General features: G+C 34.8%; 1 protein-coding gene across 49 annotated transcripts in view; it reads right to left on the bottom strand.

Moving 5' to 3' along the window:
- Positions 1-13272, bottom strand: part of PAM (peptidylglycine alpha-amidating monooxygenase) — a 275240-nt gene that overhangs the window by 193928 nt on the left and 68040 nt on the right. The window lies entirely within an intron of this gene.

The following is a 13272-nucleotide window of genomic DNA, read 5'->3' as shown; positions in this document are numbered from 1 at the left end:
CGCGCGGTTTCTTTCTTGGTCCATCCATAATTAATATTTTCATTTGTTCAAATTGTTTATTGTCCACATTCATTACAAGATAGCAAGTTTCAAGAGAGCAGAGAGCTGTATTTCTAGCCCCTAGAATAATGCCATGGCATATAGGTGGCACTAGATAATACTGTTGAATGGATAATTTAAAGGAGGTAGGGAATAACAAGGATGTAAACAGTAGTTCACCTAAAAAAAGGAGAGGAACAGAGAACCATAAACTCCTGTCTCAGATGTCACCCATGGCATAAATCCCTCAGCTACCTCAGAACCATTCCCTACCGAAAAGTTCAGAACAATGTTTCACCTGGACTCAGTGGTTCACATCTGTAATCTCAGCATTTTGGGAGGCCAAGGTAGGAAGATTGCTTGAGGCCAGGAATTCGAGACTAGCCTGGGCAACATAGAGATACCCCATCTCTACAAACAAAACTAAAAAACAAAAAGGAGTATTTCAAAAGGACTATGCCTACCACATATTCTACATATTGCAAGAGTTCATCAGACTGATAGCCAGAACATCAGTTGCATATTACACATACTGTCATTTCAACTGAAAAGTGAAAAAACATATCTTTAACAGGGAATATTGTAATTGAAACATTCAAATAAGTAGGTTTTTCAACATAAAATATTAATCTTTTCAACAATCATATTTGTAAGAGAGAATGGATTGCTGTTGTGTGAACCATAAGTTCAAATTCCTATCTTGAGCACTTAAATTTTTTCACAAACATCACTACATTAATCTGCCTTTTTTGCATTTTACTGCTACTATGTTCAAAAATTCAGTCTCCCAGACAAATGGCAATTCAAGAACACAATTCAAGTGATATATTATTCCCTTTGACTAGAAAGGTATATTTGCCCATTCAGGTTTTTTTAATTCAAATTTTGCAACAGCTGTTACATGATATATTTCTGAATACAAAATACCACATCCTGCTTTCTCAACTACTATAATATATAGCAATTTCTGCAATCTCTCCCTCCTTTCCCTGAAACATATAAAATATACTTTAAATTTAAATCAAATCATACATAAATGTTATTTATGCCATTTTCTTTGACATAACTTGAATATTTTTATTGTATTGAATGCTATCTTGTAGGTTAAAAGTAAAATGTCATAAGCCTCATTATTTAAATTTCATAGTGAAATCTTTTTTGCCTGAAATATTTTGACATGTATAAGGCAACCCTGTATCTATTATTACTGCTCAGCAAAAACTATGTATCTTTTGGTATTATAATTTCCATCACACTTGTGGGGTTCTTCCAGTTTTTGTATACTTTTTTCTATTTCATCTTTAGATATATGAATCCTACAAAAAGAAAAGGTGAATTCAAAAGGAGACAATATTTCCGTTTTTAAGTGTTTCTGTTTTTAAAGAACCAATAACAATTAAATTTTCTCAGCTTACAACACAGCCACCACCAATGTCAGATATACTCTTAACGAGTCTTTGGCTAAGTATTCTTTAAGTATACTCAAAACCTGTCCTCCACAAATAGATGGTTATTGATTATTATTTAGTTTGTATATATTCACCGAAGTCAATATCCTGAAAAGAGAAGGGATCACTACATGGCTCTGGGTACGTCTTATAAACCTCAGAGCTGTTACCCATTCAATGTAGGCTGTTTTGAGGGCTAGGCATGAAAATATATATAAGAAAGCCTTGAAAACTACAAAATACTATATACATGCAAGATTCATATTATTATTATTATTACCAGTAATGACTAAAAATTGTGAAACATGTAATTGACTTTTTCTTCCCTGCCATGTAAGATTTGAACCACAAGGGGAAAATAATTCAGACTGAAAAATCAACAGAAAGGACCTCTTTGTACTTGGTCTCTACATACAATATATGCAGCATTAAATGCACAGTAGGTAGGTAGACACTATCTTTGTGTCCAGGTTACTGTAACTGCCTCCTGACTCATCCTCCTGATTTGCCATTTGTACCTTACAATCTGTTCTCAACACACAGCAATCAAAAGGCCCTACAGAACCTACCTTTCCACCCCTATCCCATCCCAGGGATCTCTTCCCTCTACACTTCCCTTCCTGGTAGTTCTCCCAGCACAATGGCCTACTTTTATTTTCACAGGCAGGCTCCTACTTCAGCATCTTTGCACTTGCTGTTTCCTCTGCCAAGAATATGCTCACCCAATGTATCCATGTGGTTTCCTCTCTCACTGCCCTTCAGATCTTTGCTCAACTGTCACTTTCTCAGTGAATCTTCCTTGACCTCATTATTTAAAAGTGTAACCCTTCCCCAGGCTCCTGGCATCCCAACCCCCACTCTATTGCTCTAAAGTATTGAGTCCCATTACAATATGACCTGTTTTTCTTATCACTTTAATTTCTGACTGAACACTCTATGAGAGAAGGGATTTGTATAGGTTTTGTTGACTTCTCTGTACCACCAGTACCTAGTACAGTGCCTGAAATATAGAAGATCATAAACAAATAGTTGTTAAATTAATTGATATACAACTTTGACACGGACAAGCTACCTGTAAACTATAATATTATAAACTCTGTTGAGTTCTGTACTCAAGTTCAAGTTAAATTTTCTAAAAAGAAGGGGGAAAGATTACACCCACAATGAGGAACAAAAGTACAATTTTTATTTTTTTAAAAAATCATCACAAAACAAAATAAACTAAAATATGCCTAGTATATCAGTAAATTGGCATTAAATTCAGGCAAGTTCCAACATATTCATAAAACCTTTTATGTGACCAAATATCAATAGAGGATTAAAGAACACATTTTGAACCCATCTTTGATTGAAATTTTAAAATCCAAAAAATTAAATCAATTATATATGCCTTTGATTCTCCTCTATATGAAATCAATATAGAGGAGAATAAGATTCTATTATCTCTCCATTTTGCTTCCACAAACACATAATGTTTGTGTATTGGCCATTACACTATAACAGCTTATTGGAAAGTCAAAAATAGCCCAATGTAGGATCTCTTCTCAGAAAATGTGGCTGCCTGGGGACAGGGGTAAGGAATCCAACATCGTCCTCTTTAGTAATTCTGGAATCCATGTATTGGAACGTGAAGAAACTAAGTCTCTAGCTGTCTTTCAAGTATTTGTGAGGATGGACTAAATACTTTTAAAAAATGCTGATTTTTTCTAAGAAATTAAAAACTTACAAACAAGATCTACTAAAAAGTTTATTTTTACAGTAGCTGTTTCAGGATTATGCTTATTGAGCCCTGGTGTCAAACATATTTTTATGCCATTTTATCTCAATGTCCACATCGAAATAGAAAAGTGGAGCTGTCCTTTACATGGAATCTGATCCCCGCAACGTGTTCTTTCCCTTCCACATTATTCTGTAGCACTGATGACCTTCATGTAATAAGTTTTATACTTTTACTGTTTCCTGTATATCCTTATTGTTTCTACAGAAAAGCCCCTTGAAGGCAGAAATCTTCAATTAACAAAGACTCCATTTAAGGAGGATGAGTCACTGTTTATAGCATCATCCAAGAAAAATAAGCAAAAATATTTATAAATAACACAAAGCAGAGCTCAGGCACTGACACAATATTATCAGCCATGGCCTCTAAATTTCCCCAACCAATAGAAGGTAAAAAGGAAGAACTACTGGCAAAGATATGATGTGCACAAAATTTGCCCTTAGGGTCCTCAGCTTCTCATTTATTCACTTTTTCTCTCTTTTCAGTTGTCCTATGTATTGCTATTTTGTTGTTATATTAATTGACATTCTCAGTCATTGACTAAATGTCAGGCAAATTGCTCAATTTTTAAACATATTTTTCTTTTAATCTTTCTAATAATACAGCTCATGAAACAGTATTATCTCCATCTTACAGATGAGAAAACACTGTTCTAAGTGAAGTCAAACACTCTTGATTTTAATTGGTTCAAGGTGACAGAAAGTCTCTAAGAAAAGATTTCAAACCAGGACTGTCTGCCTCAACACCTGTGCTCCTAGTCACTTAGCTGTTCTGCTCTCCTGTTTTGTCCAGTATTGGTTCTGTGCCCAGGTTGTATGGTTTATTACATTTCATGTGAATATGTTTCCTGGGACTTATTCCTCTAACTAGTTCTTTCAGGAAAGTTATATATATATTATTACAAAATAAAGGGCAGTACAGCAGTCCCTGCTTTTCTGAGGTTTCACTTTCTGCAGTTTCAATTACTCATAGTATAGCACAATAAGATACTTACAGAGAGGTGCCATATTCACATAACTTTTATTACAGTATATTGTTATAATTGTTCTATTCTATTGTTATTGTTGTTAATCTTATACAGTCCCAATTTATAAATTAAGCTTTATCATAGATATGTATTTGTAGGGAAAAACATAATATATGTAGGATTCAGTACTACTATGGTTCCAGGAATCTAGTGGGGTGTCTTGGAAGGTATCTTCTGTGGATAAGGGGGAACTGCTGTATATAGGAATCAAAGAAAATGGGGATATTAATTGGGAGGAAGTGGACATGCATGCCCCCTGAAACTACAATGACCAGCTTGGCTTTGTCCTAGCTATGGGTACGATCAATGTCAAATCTGCCTTAAAAGAATGCTAGCTCCAATAATATTATAGTATTATTTTTGTTAAAACAGGAATCACTCTGCGTCCCCAAATAATTGACACTGCTAGATACAAAGTAGGACTCAAATGCCATGACACACTTCAAAGTTTGGACACTTGTAATCATAATTTGGACATTTCTGAATTTTCAGATTCTGAAGAACCACTGCACAGTATAATGAAGGGAACGGCTCTGAGACCATCCTTAAAGGCTGGATTTCAATGGAAGGTAAAACTTTGATACCACTGGTTATTAAGTCAGTAAGGTGAAAACATGAGTGTGGCATAGGAAAGATGAATGACTGGTATAGTACATGTATGAAACAGTGGCAGAGAGGGGGAGAGAGACAGAGACAGAGAGAGACTAGTTCCTATAAAAAATGTTAATACCGTAACAGAATGCCATAACATTTACTTAGCATCTTAACATACTTCAAAAATTGTACCACATTAGCATAGTAGTAAATTTTTTCTAGTCAAAGTGAATACTGTACGGAGGTAGAGTAATCATCATTGTTAGAAATTTACTGTGTGCCAACAATGTCAGCCAGGGAAATACACAAACTACATCAACTGGGCTTTAAAAACTGTATGAAATATAGCTATATTATTCCTAACATCATGATACAAACAATTACTCTCAGCTATTGATAAATATATTTATATTTCACACACATGGATATTAGCATGTTTTGGCAGTTACCTATAAATAATTCAAGCTAATTCCTCAAAGATTTAATCTATGTTAAAATGTGTCCTTAAAAAAGCTGATGGCATACTTTGTAAAAAAAAAAAAAAGAAAAAAAAGAGCTCGATAATGAAGGGTCATACTTAAAAGATATGCATATGAAGCTACATTTCTCTTTCACACATCTTTTCTATGTTTTCAAAGTTGAATAATAAGGATGATATTTTTAACAAGATAATTTTTACTTTCTTTGCATATAATAAAAATGTCAAAAGTCTTAATTTTTCATGCCTACATAATGGATTACAAGGTTATAAAAATGTATTCAAGTAACGGTTTCCATGAACATTATAATAAAGTGACTAGGAAAAAATGAAAGTGAGACTAGAAATCAAAAGAACCAGGTTCTAGTCCAGGCTGTGCCACACACTAGCTATGTGACTTTGATTTTATTGAAGAATGTCAAATTTATGTCCTCCAAGTGACCAAAATCCCCACTGAACAAAGCTGAAATAGAGATTAAAACTTATCTGTCTTTGGGTTAGTAACTACTACAGACTTCATATTCTGACCTATTAATTGAGAGAGCTGGTTTCTGAGTTACCTTGCAACTCAGACTCTCAGATAACCAAAAACAAAACAAAACAAAACAAAAAATCCAAAATACAGAGTCAGAAGTCTAATGTTCCTATCACATTTGTGAGACTTGTTTAGGCCAACATGCTTAATTTGCCAACATGCTTAATTTGCCAAGTACAGAATTCTTAATTAATAGAAGACAAACATTATTCAGCACTCTAGGCAGCATACCAGGGGAAACAGGCATGGGCCACATTCTTGGCAACTTGGGGACTTGATGCTGTTAAATCACATGTTAGGGTGTTAATTGGCTAAAATGATTTAAATGCTCCTTGTGAAAGTGAATCTGATTTCTAATATCAAACCTCCTTCAAAGACCTCCACCACTCCAGCTTAATACCCAGAACTTCCTAGAATACCTTCTCATTAAAGGCACTGAGCTGAGGGTGTAGTAAGAGGAGAGTCATGGAGAAGAATGAACAAGCAGTTACAAGTTCTATATCGAAAAACCCTATGAAAAGCTCAATAAACAACGATGAAGGTACTCAACAATACATTTCAGTGGTGAGATGCCCTGCCCTGTATAAAGTAGTGAGATTCAGTACAGTGATGAAATAAGCCACAACCTAGCAGATACTGTAGTTCTGTAGAAAAGTCTAACCAACGGGTAGAAACCATCCACCTTAATGACTTCAATCTTCCTGCTGTGAAAGACAAAGAAAAAAACAATTATGCTACTCTTAAATGAGAAAATGGGGACACAATGCAGGTACGGATATAAATATTTCTAGGTAATATTCAAAATATTTAACAACTGGTATTACATTGGTGATTAATCAGAATGAATGCCAGCCATGCAACCAGTTGTCACACCAGTGCATGGCAGCTGCACATAAGCCCCAGTACAGGCAGAAATATTTACCTAGAGCAGGTAGACCCCCAAAAAATCTATACATGTTGCTAGGTCTGTGTAATATTGACCCTTCTACCTGGTACGACTCTAGGGCCCAGAAAATAAATTATGTATTCTTTCTAGATTCTGAAATTTTTTAAAGATCATATACAGAAACAGTTTGTATAAGTTTGATAAAAGGTATCTGCAGAATTCTCAAACTCTAAGATCTGTATAATATTGACCCATCTATCTGGTATGATTCTAGGGCCCAGAAAGATAAACTATTCTTTCTAGATTCTGAGATTTTTAAAGATAATATACAGAGACAATTTGTATAAAGTTGATAAAAGGCATTTTCAGAATTATTTCTCACAAATACAATTTTCTAACCACAAAAAACTCCCATTTGCGTCTGGGCGCGGTGGCTCACGCCTGCAATCCCAGCATTTTGGGAGGCCGAGGCTGGCGGATCACGAGGTCAGGAGATCGAGATCACCCTGGCTAACATGGTGAAACCTCGTCTCTACTAAAAATACAAAACAAAATTAGCCAGGTGTGGTGGCGGGCACCTGTAGTCCCAGCTGCTCGGGAGGCTGAGGCAGGAGAATGGCGTGAACCCGGGAGGCGGAGCTTGCAGTGAGCCAAGATCGCGACACTGCACTCCAGCCTGGGTGACAGAGCAAGCCTCCGTCTCAAAAAAAAAAAAAAAAACCCTCCCAGTTGCTCATTTTCAGCTTTCTTATTTAAAGACTATATACTAAATATCCAAAAAAGGTAGTTGTTTATATGAACATATTTTCAAAATTTAGCAACTTTGTTAATTATAACCACTTAAAGTTGGTGTACCCAGAAAACATTTTGTACATATGACTTTCGGTCAAAATTTAGAGTACACAACCTGTATCCCAACGGTTGTATCTTTATGTTAATAATCATTTAATTTACTGAGAGGGCTGCATCTTTATGTTAATGACCATTTACTGAGTGTTTAGCAAGTGCTAAACTCTTTGAATTGTTATATATCTTTAAGTCTTTAAAATAACCCTATGATTGTAGTCCCAGCTTCTCGGGAGGCTGAGATGAGGATTGCTGGAGTGCAAGAATTTGAGACCAGCCTAGGCAATATAGCAAGACTCTGTCTCAAAAAGGAAAAATAAACCCTGAGGTAGGAATTTCTTATATGCAAATGCAATTGATTAAGCCATATATATTTTCAGCCTAGGCTGAGAGCTGTATTCTACTACTTTGGAGATTACATAGTTTCATTTGTTTTGTAAAATAAAAAGTAAACAAGCCAACAACCAACTCTTACCAAGGCCACAGCTACATTAGCTCTAATCCTAAATCTCCTATATTGACACTTACATTTCTATCTGCCATGAACCATGAAACTAAACTTTATTGGGCACTTTCTATATGCCAGAGACTGTTAGATGCAATGCAATTTCATGTAACCCTCACTACTGCCCCAGATGTATATTATTAGCCCTATTTTATAGATTACAGAAGCAAGAGAGAGTAAGTAACCTACACTAGGCCAATCAGAGCACAGATAGCAGTTAAGGGCTCTGATGCAGCAGCTAGTGTTCCCTATAGCACACCACATGGTCCCTATAGCACAGACACAGCCAATATTCGTAGGACCAGAAGCCATCAAGATGACGTAAATGTGTAGTCAATATAGTATATCCAAGAAGAACAGGATATCAATATAACTTTTTTTTTTTTTTTTTTTTTTGAGACAGAGTCTTGCTCTGTCACCTAGGCTGGAGTGCAGCGGCAAGATCTCGGGCTTATTGCAACCTCCGCCTTCTAGGCTCAATCAATCCTCCCACCTCAGCCTCCTGAGAAGCTGGGACCACGGATGCACACCACCACACTTGGCTATTTTTTTTCTTTTGTATTTGTAGTAGACAGAGGGTCTCGCCATGTTGCCCAGGCTGGTCTTGAACTCCAGAGCTCAAGCAATCCACCGGCCTCGGCCTCCTAAAGTGCTGAGATTATAGGCATCAGCCACCATGCATGGCCATGAATAGAACATTTAAGAAAGAATTGAGAATAGTTTCAAAAGGAAAAATTAAAATAAATATCAGCTTTATACTACATTAATATTTGTTTTTATGTAAATTACTCAGTGAAGTCCAAAAGTGGTTTTTAATGCTAAAATCATAGTGAGCTTCAAAAGATATTGTAATTTTTATTTTACATTCCACTGGAATCCTAGCTATAAAAAATTATGCTTCATGAAAACAGACTTGGAATATTTCAAATTTATAGACATTTTCTTAAAGTAAGAATATTTTTATAATATTCAATAATCATTTGTATTATGAGGATAAAATTAAAAACAGAAGAAAATATTAGAATGTATCAGGAAGGTGTGTAAAAAAATTACCAAAATGTTATCTTGTTTTATTTTCCTAGGATCATAATGGCTAAGCATACCTACATGGGTTGAATATCCTTTATCAAGAAAATGCTTGGGACCAGAAGGGTTTCAGGTTTTGGATTTTTTTTTGGATTTTGGAATATGTTCCATTATATTGGCCATCACTAATCTGAAAATCTGAAATCAGAAGTGCTCCTCCCTTGAGCTGTCAGTACTCAAAAAGTTTAACATTTTGGAAGATTTCAGATTTCTGGATTAGGAATGCTTAATGCATATTGTCCATCCAGGGAAATAAGAGCTGTCTCATAGAAAGAGGATAGCAATGAAAAGAACCACAAACAGTTCTTGACTTTTAGTCCTTTAATACTGAATTCCAAACAAACTAACTGGTTCAGAAGGTTTTTAAATATCAACAAATATGCTTAAACAGAAAATATTTCTTAGCATTCTTTTCTTTAAAAGAATGCTAAGGGTACTACAAGGAAAAATTAAGGGTACTACAAGGAAAAATTCTCTTATAAAAGCATCTATATGTATTCTAAATTTAGGTGACTCATCACATTCCTTCAATAATATCATTGAAAAATAAAGGTGGGGAGCACCTAATTTTTACTTCCTCAAGACTGAATACTTCCTGTTAAAGTCTTTGAACTTCCTAACCTAGCAGACAGAGAGAGGTCTGAGGTCTGCATTTTCCATTCCAAGAGTGGCAGTTACATTGTAAGTCCTGTCAAGGAGCATAAGATTACTAGCTACAACATTCAGAAACAAATTTGTATCCTTAAGGACTGCAGTTACAACAGAGTGCTAATCCCATTACCCAAGGAAAGGTTTGCAGCTGACTCTCTAAATGGATTTTAAGAGGTAGGGGATCTCTGGTGCATCTCAAATACGTTCTCTAGATAGGGCACCAGCAGCTCTTAGTGCCCTCGAATGTTTTTTCCTCTCAAAATTTAAAAAAATCTACCCTATGTCTACAAAGTCATACAAGCTCCTCAGTTGTTTTATACCAAATCCACCAACAAAACAAATTATATTTAAATTGTTATTAGAGATAGCAAATTACAAACAATGAAAGGACCCTGGATATCCATTTCTACTCAAGTCCCTTGAATCATAAAGCTCAAAAATTACATGCAGAGCAGACACTATCTGTTTAGGGAGAAAATGTCTCATTCCACATAAATACATACACTAAAAGTTATTTATAAGAAAGTATATGGAGTAACAAATTTTCAAGTAAAAATAAATACGGAAGTAAGTTTTAAGTAAGTTCAAAAAATAAAATTTTATTATAACATTTTAAATCTCTAGATGACATTAAATACATTTTTAGAGATTTAGTAAAAATAGCAAGTAATAGTAACTAAGATTTGAGCTCATACTTTGTTAACAATCAGTTTGCAAACACTGTATTCTCATTATCCTCATTTTAAAGTTGTGAAAAACAAGGCTTTATTTTGTTAAGTAATTTATCCAAAGCTGGAAAATGGTAGAGTTAGAAATAAAACCCAGGTTTTACACAGCACAAGTCAGTTTCATGAACAATCTCATTTATTTCTCATAATACTCTAACTCTAGAAAGCAGTATTATTTTCTCTTTCTTTTTTAGAGATGGGGTATTGATCTGTTGCCCAGGCTGGAGTGCAGTGGTACAATCATAGCTCACTTGTAGCCTTTAACTTCTGGGCTCAAGCAATCCTTCTGTCTCAGCCTCCCAAGTAGCTAGACTAGAGGCACATGCCACCAAACCTGGCTATTTTTCATTTTTGTAGAGATAGAATCTCACTATGTTTTCCAAGATTGTAGTAGTATTTTCGTGACTCTTATTCTCTGTATTGAAACTGAGGATCAAAGCGGTTCCATGACTTGGCCAAGTTCACACAACCTGTACTCCTGGAGTTTGAACTCCAGGCCCGTTTCTCATGACTCCATATTAAATGTTCTTTCCAGCATTGCATGTTGACATTAAAATCTGGCATTTGATATTTGATCTTATACATATGCACACAGTAAGCAACCGGGTTCCTTCTAAGATTATCTTTGATTCTCTTCTGAGTTTATTCTCCTGGACTATTAAGAATATGTTTGATTTGGACGATATTTAATTTCTCACCCAAAGACAAATTTTTTAGTTTTAGATTGAAAACCAGCAATGTTGAAGTAAAGGTATTACAGAATCTAAAACCACCTTGATGGATCTAGAGAGATCCATTATCCAAGTTTTCTTTGAAGCTCTGAAAGAAAATGTTTGATTTTTAAAATAAAAATATTAGCCATTTAATTTGTATATTTGAAAATGACTTAAATTAGATTGTTTCTTTTTCTGTTAACTTACACAAGAGGCTGAAATGTTACAGGTCAGGAGCCTACAAAGGTACCATAACATCAGTGCTCAGGTAAGAAAGGTGCTTTCTCATTAGCTATTCAGTTTCTTGGATCTTAGAAAGCCAGCACAAGTCTGTCATCAATGTCTGTGTCAGTGGTGGGTTATTTCCCACCTCCTGACCATTTCAAAATCTTGCAGGGTCTCTAAAGCCTAATTTAGCATCTACACATAGGTTTTTAGATCTGGCAATAATATGCTAACTATGTGGTTTATAATATATAAAATTTTATTTAGCGTGAGTCCTTATTTTAGAAAATTTACATTTCCAGAGCTCGTGAATTTTTTAAGTGATTTGTTTCTATGTCCATAAAACTAATTAGGAAACACTGTCACCTGTATTTAATATTGCTTTGAAATCTCATTTTTCTCACTAAAAGCAATATTTAGCATGTATTGAGCAGGCCGCATAAAAACTTTCAAAAATAGAGTGGTTATAGCAAAACAGAGTAATGTGAGTAATAGGAAAAGTAACCAGATGCAGCTAATCACAGTTATAAACAGTACCAATTAATTATACTCAGCTTTTTAATCACTATCAAATATAGTGTAAGTGTTGGGAAAATATTTAAAGACAAAAACTTGGAGATTCTGTATTTGGTATAAGGAAGTTTAAATACAAAATGACTATCCCAGTGACTATTACATATTACACCTTCTGTTTGTACACAGAATGACTAAGATAAAGCAATGTAGCTATAAAGTTTTGGCTGATTTCATAAAATTGTATTCTTCATAGGTTTACTGAAATGTGATATGAATAAATACTACAGATTTAGAAATGTTCACAGAACCCTCCTCGCCATGGAATTTATTTGGTTCCGTATACTATGCTCATGAACACTTGCCTCTTATATTCTTAAATATTTATGAATAACATAGTCTCGAACTCAACAGCCTTTTTCTTGCAATAGCTCTTCTTCCAGATGCAGCATTAAGTATGGTCTTGAATCAAGGATCAATAGCATCTTTAATACTGCTTCCCTAAACCATCTGCTAGTTTTGTAGGGCTTTAATAAACCAAATGTCATCTTACATGTTTCCATTTCTGGAGCTCTTTAAAACAATAATAAATAAGCTGAATTAATGTTTAATAAACATACAAAGAAAAGATTACATAATGAAACTTTGAGTATTTTTCTCCTAAATGAAGAAGGAGGCAGAACTGGTATCTTTTTCATGGTCAGGGTCTATTTGAGATACAGTTAGTTCCCTTTCTGTGACCTGCATATAACAAGTTCAGATTCTGCTCTATGAAGTGAACATGAGAACAGGACTATTAAAAGTTCACTTATGAGCATAGATTATAAGTGTTTACAGTACATAAACTCAAGACTACTGGACTTTAGGGCTTAATTCTGGGTCATATTTCAGTTTCTTTCTTAATACTCACTCTTAGAAGAAAATGCCCACGGAATAAAAGAAGGTCCATAACTCTCATTCCTAGTTAAGTAGGTTCTAAGATTACTTGGTTTTAATTGCTCACTCTGATTATAGTTTGACATCTGTTCCAGTGTTCCTTTCAGGAATCAAGTCACAGATGTAGGAAAGTCTGAATCACCCAGTTATTCAGTCTTTCATGTCTAATTATTTCCCACACCAAAGTTATACGTGATGGTCACATACTCGAAATACTTTAAGGAGAAAAAACTTTTAAGCTTTGATTTTTTTTTAAAGTAGGGGTTTACCATTAATTTTTACTTA

Source organism: Pongo pygmaeus, chromosome 4, assembly GCF_028885625.2.
Source record: "Pongo pygmaeus isolate AG05252 chromosome 4, NHGRI_mPonPyg2-v2.0_pri, whole genome shotgun sequence".
In the NCBI taxonomy this organism is placed as follows: Eukaryota; Metazoa; Chordata; class Mammalia; order Primates; family Hominidae; genus Pongo; species Pongo pygmaeus.
Note: the sequence above shows the minus strand (reverse complement) of the source record. Positions and strands in the feature narration are given on the sequence as shown.